Genomic DNA, 10,910 nt, shown 5'->3' on the forward strand with positions numbered 1-10,910 from the left:
AAGTTTTAACCTTGAAAACGTATTTGGCTTCAGCATTTTATAGTTCATCATTATTTAATATATTTCTTTAAAAAAGGGTTTGTTTCAACAATATTGTAAGAATTTCTATGAGTTTAATTGTTTTGACATTAAAAATCACAGGTGAAGTTATTATTATGATTTCAAGCCACAAAAATTAGTTTTGGAGGATTTATATATGAACAATACATATGCTTTACAAAATGAAAAATAACAATAATGATAACCAGTGATGTGGCCCATGCTTCGCAGGGGTTGAAAGAGTTATTGTTTTTTTATGGTGTTTTCGATTTGATTTTATGTAAAGAGTGTTACATACACAAATACAAAAACATATGTATGCATAAATCCACATAATAAACGAATAAAAAATCAAAATAACCATACAAGTTTCAATTTGTCGAAAAAGAAAACAATAAATGCAATTGCTTTAATTTGTTCCTATTTGATAATGACCAAAGTGGTTATTTGTAGGATTGAATTTGTTCTTTTAGTGTTAGCTAATACCTTGATCTTAGAGAAACCTAGTAAGGCTAGTTGGTAACATTCATCTAAACCCCATCCATCTAGATGTTGGGGCATTTTTTGCACTTTGTACATTTTCCCCTTTTTTACAAAAAATAAAATAGAGAAAGTAACAATACGAAGAGTAAACGACAAGGTAAAGATAAGGGTTAGATGCAAGAAAGAGCAATGTACTTTCATTTTAATGTTTATTAAAGCATACTACTTTAATTTCTTCATATAACAATGTTGTATTTTTAAAGATCTACCTAACTATAGCAAATTCATAAATACATACCCATTTTCATTAATATGAGTACACAAATTTTTTTAAAATATATTGTCCTCCTAATAATAAAAAAAATTGAAAGTGTATTGCTATAATGGCTTAATAAGAAAAAAATTGAAAATATGGTAATCTCTCATTGACAAGTGTTGTTAGTTTCCAAAGTTGAGTCTTTATGTTATTAATGGAAGCTAAATGATTTCTCAGATTAGCACCAGTAGTATCATGTCTTTTTTCAGATGCTTCCATAAACCAATGAAGTACTGACTCGAAGTCCATCTTCTTTTCGGGTGGTGGTTGCTCTTTTTTGTAGAAACCCCGACCAGTTTGTCTATGTTTCTCATATTCCTGCTTCTTATACTCTTCATATGGCAAACACCCCTTTTTGGGCTTCCTCTAATCTTTATCTTTCTTGTCTCCACTCGAGTAGAACAATTGTGCCTTTTGTTCCGATTTTCATCCAAATCACAATCATTGGTTAAATGTGGCCCACTACAATTATCACACCCATCTCTTATGGCATGGATAGATTGATCCAATATTATCATTCGCCTAGCCATATTTTCTATGTTTTCCAAAACCATGTCCATCTTCTTGTTCTCTCCATCTCCTTTACCGCTAGTAACATTCTCTATTTGGCCTTGGGAGTCAAAAAGTTGTCTTGTTGTGACATTCACTCCATCATATAAAATGGACACTTCTTGGTGGACATTAAGATCGTGTTGAGGATAACTTCTAAGCAAGCCCTTGTACCTCTCATATGCTTCATATAAGGATTCTATGTTGAAAATTAGCAATCTTCTTCTTGAGTTTAGAGTGTTGGGTTATGAGCATACTAACACTCCTATGGTGTACATGCAACCCTAGAAACCTTGGATCTATGTTTTCTCTAAAATACGTGCAAATATGATTTCAAAGGTTCACAACCTAACTAGCATGTTATGGGGTACATGTAATACAAAACTTTAAGTAGAATAACATACCTTTCTTTTGTGGTTGATTGCTTGGAGTTTTAAGCCTAGCACCAATAGTGTGGATGCCTCAAGTGGTGTCACAAATCACCAAAACAAGTTGGAAGCTCTTTAGAGAATAAGAACACTTATAGAAATCGGCTCACTCTTATGCTCACACACACTAGTGCCAATTCTAGAACCAAGGACTCCTTTATATAGTATGGTGGATTAGGGTTAAACCCTAATACCCATGACTCTTCATTTACCTAGGATCCATGGGTTAAAAGTTCCATGGACTATCCATGGGCTCCGTATACTCTTAGCCCATCCTAAATAAATCTTTGCCTAATCCATATATATAAATAAGAGTCCATATTTAATTAGCTCCATTTTGATCACTAAATTAATTCTTGATCAATAATAATTAAATAATTATGATATCATATTAATATATCATAACTAATAATATATTAATATATCATAAACATCTTATTCTCAAAAGTATATCCATACAAGTTGTTAGGTGAAGTGCAACCGAAATGGACCATGTCGGGTCGGGTCAAGTTGATACCAAATATAGTTACGGACTTAGACACCTTATCCAACAGTCTCCCACTTGGATGATTCTGATAATTATAGTTGCAAGTAGCACTTCATGAACCAACCAACAATCGTAGCTCTTTAAAACTCTGTTGAACTATAAAGCGCCATTTTAGATAAGTGATCGTATACTCCTCTGTTCTCAAGATATCAGCCGGACAAACACATGGAACATGATCTAACTTATTGTCCAACATTTGTTTCTCGATCTCTGATTTGTTTGACACAGAAAAAAATTGAACACATCAATTAGGTTCTGACCAGGCCCGTCATATAAGTCAAAACCAAATCATCGAGGGGCCCAGATATCGCTTCTATTGCTAGAAGGAATAGATAAACTTCGACTCATATGCTTGTACTAACTGTTCGTTAAATTATGCACAAAAGCACGTTTTTTGTCATCAAGTTATTGATGCGTTTTTGTACAATCAATGGATAACCAACTCACAGTCAACAACTCATATCTCTAGGTTTGAAGATATATATGATATTACCGTCTCGCGATCACTCGAGATAAATTCCATGAAGTGATACAAGCGAGCGTGGGTTTAATCCAACTCAGACCTTATGAGCACTCATGAATGTTGCAGCAACCATTGCTATGTCTAATGCACCTTAGACAAATCTTACAAGCCAAATTCATGATAGTCTTGATTCATATCTACTTCCGACATATGACCGACTGTGGAGAGTTTGAATAAAATAATTATTCTGGAAGTCAAAACATGCAAAATTGAAACAATAGTAAACGATCAACATAGGATAGTAACACTTTACTCCTAAATAAATAACAACTTTTATTTAATCATCAAATGTCAATTACATTTTACAAGTTTCAGAAATCTAATTATTAAAACTAATATCGTCCCTCAGCCTGATGCTTCTTGCATGCTGCAAATGCCTAACCCTAGTCAGTCCCTTCGTGAAGGGATCTGCAGGGTTCTCTTCTGACGATACCCTCTTTACCACGAGGAGTCCTTATTCTATCTTGTGTCTTATGAAGTGGTATTTTCTGTCAATGTGTCTGAATCTACCATGATCTCTTGGCTCCTTGGCTAAGGCAACCACACTATTGCTGCCACAGAAAACTTCCATAGGCTCTTGTATAGCTGGCATAACTCCAAGGTCTCCAATGAAGTTCTTCAGCCATATTACCTCCTTCGCCGCTTCACTCGCTGCTATGTACTCTGATTCACAAGTAGAATCAGCTACTGTCTCCTACTTGGAACTTTTCCAAGTAATTGCTCCTCCATTTAGGGTAAAGACCCAGCCTAACTGAGAGTGGAAATTATCCCTGTCAGTCTGAAAACTAGCATCACTATACCCAATCACTCTCAAGTCATCACTCCCACTAAGGGTAAGGACCCAATCCTTAGTCCTCCGTAGGTACTTGAGAATATTCTTTACGCAGTCCAGTGCGCCATGCCAGGATTCCCTTGAAATCTGCTAACCATGCTCAAAGCAAAAGCCACATCAGGGCGAGTACAAGTCACAACATACATGATCGAGCCAACAACGGAAGCATATGAAAATCGACTCATCTCAGTTATCTCAGCCTTTGTACTCGGACTCTGAGTCTTACTTAGCTTGGCATTATGTTGGATTGGTAGATCCCCTTTTTTGGAATTCTGCATGTTGAATCTTCTCAACACCTTATCCAAGTAGGTACTCTGACTAAGTCCTTATTCTCTTACTCCTGTTTCTCATTATCCTTATCCCTAGGATATAGGCAACTTCTCCAAGGTCCTTCAAAGCGAAACACTTCCCAAGTCAGGACTTAACCTCCTACAAAGTTGGGATGCCATTTCCTATGGGTAGTATGTCATCCACATACAACACCAGAAAGCTAACTATACTCCCACTAGCCCTAACATACACACAAGACTCATCTTCGCTCCTCGAAAAGCCAAACTCTTTGACTTTCTCATCGAAGCAAAGATTCCATCTACAAGATGCTTGTTTCAATCCATAAATGGATTTCTCAAGCTTACACACCCTATTAGGGTACTTTGCATCGACAAAACCCTCTGGCTAAGACGTGTAAACATCCTCTACCAATTTCCCATTAAGGAAAGTGGTTTTTGTTGGATTAGTGTCTAAGTCCATAATTATTTTGGTATGTACTTGACCTGATTATGAGCATGGTTCTTTTGGGTTGCCTTCACCATAGCAATATGTAGGATGAATTAAGGAGAGAAAGGTTTAATTATGATTTATTAATATATTATGAGAATAATATATTAAAGGAGAAATCATATTGTTTAATTAATATTAGTCAAGAACTAATTGTGTGGCTAAAGGAGATTAATTAAACTTAGGGGACTGGAATTGTAATTATAAGATAATTGCAATTGGGCTACGGATCACCTTGGAATAATAGGTTGGACGAATTCTATTGGGAAGCCCATTAGAAATCGTCCAAGGTATGTTCCAGAAGGGGTCCATGGGCTGCTTAGGGCTTAAGCAGTCAAATTAGGATTTCCTTGTTAGATAACCCTAATTGCCTACCTATTTAAAGAACCCTTGAGATCCAAAAACGTGGCTAAGTGTTCCTTTATGGTTTCCAGTCGTTTTTGGTGCCTCCTCTCTCCTCCCTTTTCATCCAAGTTGCTTAGTGGTGTTTGTGACTCCGTTAGAGGTGCAACACTTGAGGCACTAAGCTTTCTGAAGCTAAGGATTAGATTGTTATTGCTATATAACAATCAAAGGTTAGATCTAAACCCTAATTTCTGTTAATATGATTAATTGTATGCTAGGTCTAGGGTTTATAGCTTTGGATATTCAATTGCATGTTCATTAGACAAACTAGATCCAAAAGCTATTAGCGTTTGCATGTACACCATAGGAATGATGTATTGCTCGAAACCCATCAGTGGTATCAGAGCCTAGGGCTGTTTGTTTGATGTATTTGATGCTATATTTGATTATTCACGCCTAAAATCGAAAATTTTGAGTTTATGGGGGTGGACTCGCCGAGTCCACTATGAACTCGACGAGTCCAGTGCTGACTCGACGAGTCTGAGACGCAGAATGCTGTTTTTTTCAGGATTTTGACCTGTTTTGGCTGTGGATAATACCTAAAACATTTTTTGTCAATAAAATCTGAATTTTATCTATATTGGGTGATTATCCTTGCCAAAATAGAAGATAATTGTCAAAATTTAGATAATCTTTTGTTTTATTAGATAAAGATTGATTATCTGTAATTTAGATTTGAATTATCTTGTGAAAAAGTTTCAATTTTCTCGTTTAGGTTTTATAGTTTAAATTTGAACTAAAAAATTTTGTTTTTGAAATTTAAATAGGTAAACGCTAATGTTTTGAAAAGTTTCAAAACTTGCCCTCGAGTTTTGGAATTAAAATTTTTTGATTAAAAGTTTTATTTTGAAATATTTAAATTCTAAACCCAAATGTTTGAAATGTTTCAAAACTGGCCCTCAAGTTTTGGAATTTAAAATTTTGATTAATAGTTTAATTGTGTAATATTTAAATTCTAAACCCCTAGTATTTTGAAAAGTTCAAATTACACCCACATGGTTTTGGTAAGTTAATTAAAAGAGAAAGTTAATAAAACCACCTAGTATTTTAAAAGTGTAAAATACACCATATACTATATATATGTAACATTAAAAGTCTGATATTATATATATATATATATATATATATATATATATATATATATATATATATATATATATGAGTAAAGAGTCAGTCTTACCGTTAGTAGGCATCATTCACGAAGCTGGTCTATAAAGGGTGTTTAAGGAAATTGCCTATAAAATGGCGATTGAATGGGTATCCACTCTTAGTCACCGCACTCTTCACTAATGGAGGGTCGTTAGCCGAACGGGTGGGATAGGACAGAAACCTTCCGTTATAAGTATAATGAAGTACACAGTAATTAAATATTTTGTAAAATTCCCAAATCATAGTTACTTTAGGCAAAATATGAAATTGTAAGCTAATCCATGGATTGACACTTTGTACCCTTGCTGAGACGTTAGTTGAGCGTGTGTGGTTAACCAGCACACTAATTTGGGTTTGGCATTAGTAGCGAAGGGTGACACGATGTTTATCATTGATCAATGGAGCGTGTGTGGCTAACCGACACATTGATTAGGTGATAGTAGCATTGAGTGCACCATGTACATTCGCATGGTTATTCACACATTGTTTGTGATCCTCGGCATCCCAGTCGCAAATAGTAGGGCATAATAAAGATTAAACATGCCATTGAAAATGTCAATGAATCTCAAAAGATCTAGGAGTTTAAATTCATTTAAAACTTAAATTTCTTTTTCGTTTTTCATGGTGGAAATTGGTAAATCGTCATTTACCTACATTTAAATATTCTGCAACTAGATTACGGCATCCCTCTTCTAGGTTGTAGAGTATTGTGTTGGATCCTAGTCTTGATGTTTCATTTGGGTGTTACATCAAGGATTCTAATCAACTTGACTTAAATTTCTCCCGTTTTGTAGATGTCTGAATCTTACAATGGTGTTCCTAAAACCCATGGAACAAGTTTTCAAAATGGAGATGATATTCCACGATATGACCGAGGAGCCAGAGATCATGCTTCACTTCCTCCACCTCCTCCAATTATTCTCCCTGACCCACAAGTTCGAAGGCTTGAAAAGTTCAAGCTCACTCAATCCCTTTTGGCAAGTAAACACAAAGATGGGAAACCTGTGTGTGCACACGTCTTAGATATGAAGTCACACATTGACAGGTTAAGGATGTTGGGTGTCGAGATTTCTGATGAGTTGGTTGTTCACTGGGTTCTTCAGTCGCTTCCCGAATCATATAGTGAGTTCGTTAGAGAGTACTATATGATGGATCATGACGTGACCCTCATTGATCTCACATATTTGCTTATAGCTGCTGAATTAGCATGATTTGGCGTGCTGGTCAAGCAAATTTGTCTGGTGAATCAAACTCCTAAACTTCAATGGACACTGGCAACATTGGAAGTCCAGAAAGGACTAAGTATGAGATTGTCCCATGTGTTGTACCAAAGGATTCCATTTGCTTTTATTGCCAAGAGAAGGGACATTGGAGACAAAGCTGCCCAAACTACCTGAGAGATCTAAGAGATGGGAGAGTCAAGACTTATGGCTCTACTTCAGGTAAAATCCAATAACTAACTCTACAAGTTCCTATTCTTTGATTTTCAATACATGATGTGATAAGATTTTATTTTGATGTTTTGTAGGATCGAAGAAAAAAGAGGAAGTTTAAGGGAAGAAGTAAGCTGAATCTGATCGTGAAGAAAATGGATTTCGATCGCATTGCTTGAAGATCGGATTTTTGAGCTACTACTTTAGAGTTAAAATAGATTGCTTAGAAATTGAAATAGCATAGTTTTCATTTGAATTGCATTGTAAGGACAAGTTTTTCCGCAATAAAATGAATTTTTATTTCATCTTATTTATTTATCCTTGCAATGGCATATGTGAAAATGAAAGTTTATGTATTTCTAATTTTAGCAATGTTTAATTGGATGTGATTCTTGATTTTGTTATTTGTGAAATGTCAAGAATTTACCAAATAAGGAGAGTTTCTCGTCGCCCAAGTCTCAATTGGACCGAAACTTGGAATCATACAACTTGGTTATGTGATGAATGAGAAACTTCATATTTGGAAATTAGACTAATTCTTTGACAAAGTGTCAAGTGAAGGACTAGGAGATCAAGTACACTAGGTTGTGCGTTGATCAAGTCCACCACAAGAGTGATAAAGATATTCGTCATGATTTACTAAAGCTTAGTAAATATGATTATACATATAAGATTAAGTGTAATTCTGAGTTGATTGAAAATGTTTCAATTAATGGTAGAACGAATAAGAAGAATCAAGAAGGTAGAAAGATAAAAGTTTCTCCATTCTAAGAAGAAGGGATAGTACCTTTTATTGTGTTTTATGATAAGTCTTAATGATTAAGAACCATATCTCAATTGATCCCCTAAGTGAGTCTTAGTACATTTGTATGTCTAAGAAGAGGAATCGGGAATTGTGGAAATTGTTAAATCAAGAAGTCAATCATACTTCGTTCCAATATCGAATATTAGAGTCATACTCCAAGATTGCGAATTGAGTGACACGTCTTTTGTAGGTTTATAACACTCAACAAATGTGGAATTGGAAAAAGTCTTCTTATTCCTGCACATTTGAGATTGATAAGTTGTGATGTCTTGGATAAGATAAATACCAACTAGAACCAATTATGTGAAGTGATAGTCTTGATAAAAACTACTCTAACTCTTGAATATTTGTTTTGTTGAGGAATGTCTCTTGACAAGAGAATCTTATATGTCAAGGGGTCAGTGGGAGTCTTAATGGTCTTGAAAGGTTTCAATAACAAATCAAGAGTTGAACCTAGTTGATCATCACTAACACACGACTTGAGGTTTAAATCCTATCGTGGATGACATACTCTTTTTCTTTGTCATTCCAATTGAGTTAATTATGCATGTGAGTTCTATGAGTTCTCATTTGAATGCATAAAGACAAAGCACCTTGATTAATGGAAAGTACATTGATATGAAAGGGTGAGTTGCTTGGAAGACATGGTAGGCATTCATGTTACCATGAGGAAAGAAATCGAAATTGAGCATGTTCGGTCTATATAAGTTTGGATTTGTCGCAAACTTTGGTTTTGGCAAATTCACATGGATAGGAACACATACACTTTAAAGTCTAAGTGCCATGAGGTTTCCCTCCTTCATGAAAATGATTGTAAGGAAATGCTTTCACTAAGAGAGATTTTAAGAAGATTGCAATTGTGAAAGTTGTATTCTCAAATTCGATTATGATTACGACATCCCTCTTCATAGTTCGAATTGTGAGATTTGGCAATTAGTTTGAACATTTGGGACTTAGTAACATAAGTTATGAATTTCTTTAGACACACATGTGAGCTTTCTAAGGTAAAGGTGTATGAGGTTAAGAAGCTTAGATAAAGGCTTATCAAAGCATCAAGTATTTAGAAATATGAACTTAAGGAATTCAATAAGCATTGTTTTCTGAAAATTCAGATGTTTTCTAGTTATATGTCAAAACTACTGTGAGCATAAGTGTTATGCTTGTATGGTAATAATCATCGTGTTAGTGGGAGCATGATTATTATTTCAAGTATTGCAAGTTAGCAATATTAATTATAGAAAACAAAGATTCACTTTGCCAAGTTACAGGGGTTGAAAAGTTGTTTCGCTATAATTAAGGGAGAGAATATTATACTTCATTTCAAATCTAAAGGATTAGATTGTGGATTTTTATTCAAATTTAGTCAAATATATATGAATGTTGTGTTGGAATGGTTCAACATGAGGAAATTCTATATATGGAAAGGATAATTGCATTCTTAAAATTTTGTTATGATTATGGCATCCCTTTTCATAATCAAAATTATGAGAACATGGCAATTAGAAATATTATAGCAGAAGACTGGTAAAGTATCACGTCTTCATGTGAGACATTATGAATCGTGTTCCATACGCTTCGGGTATAGGATCGATTGCATATGCTATAATGTTTGATCATTCTAAAATTTTCCAAATGCTTAGCGCATTAAGAGGGAAAAAGGACTAGAACGGTTTTGGCTAAAATAATTAAACAACTATCAAAGGACGATATAAGGTTCGCCAAGGATTTGTTGCTTGTGAGTAGTTGGAAGTATAGTATTGGATGGACCATGTTGACATTATTTTGAATAAATAAGATTCTATTTAGAATGAGTTGTCATATGGCAAATATGGAAATGTTTCCATATTGGGAGTTGGATATTGAGTGTCTATGGCTATATCAGAAACTTTTATGCAAGAAAGATGCTCAAAGGAATGTACTTTGAATGTGAGACTCCGTGTCTATGGAATTGTCTTGTAACAATTTCTGATAGAGTACCTTTGAATTTTATTAGCCAAGTCTTGGTGACTTCTGTGCTATGACATTACGAAAGGGTCGTTGCATAAAATGTTAGAATCTGACATATTCCAAAAGTGGCAAGAATTTGGTATTCTTACACTAGTGATGAGGATTGGGAATTGTGAAATGAGTTTCATTGGAAAGGTTTTCAATTGATCTATTTCACAATGTAATTGCATGCTTGGAGCATGGGACAACTGTTGCTGTAATTCATGTAATAAGTTGATTATCCAAAACATTAAACAATGAATAATGAGTAGTCAATATGGTGTTTAAATAAAAGTGTTTTATTTACGCTCAAAAGTTTTGGGGCCATATAGGATTAAGTATTATCGTTGTGTTCATTTTGCATGTTTTGACTTCCAGAATAACTGGGTTATTCGAACCTCCACAATCGGTCATACGTTGGAAGTAGGTATGAAGGAAGATTGTCATGAATCTGTTTGTAGATTGTCTAAAGTGTTTAGACATAGCTTAAGTTTGCTGCAGAGTTCATGAGTGCTTTCATAAGATTAAAGTATTGGATTAAACCCACACTCACTTGAATCACTTCATGGATTTATCACGGGTGATTAGTGTGACATCCCCAAAATCTCGGCCATAAAAGACCGATTTTTCATTTATGC

General features: G+C 34.8%; 1 pseudogene; it reads left to right on the top strand.

Moving 5' to 3' along the window:
- Positions 1-1,522: 1,522 nt before the first annotated feature.
- Positions 1,523-1,621, top strand: LOC145056054 (small nucleolar RNA R71; annotated as a pseudogene).
- Positions 1,622-10,910: the final 9,289 nt, after the last annotated feature.

Source organism: Lactuca serriola, chromosome 5, assembly GCF_051521515.1.
Source record: "Lactuca serriola cultivar US96UC23 chromosome 5, Lser_US96UC23_V15, whole genome shotgun sequence".
Lineage (NCBI taxonomy): Eukaryota > Viridiplantae > Streptophyta > Magnoliopsida > Asterales > Asteraceae > Lactuca > Lactuca serriola.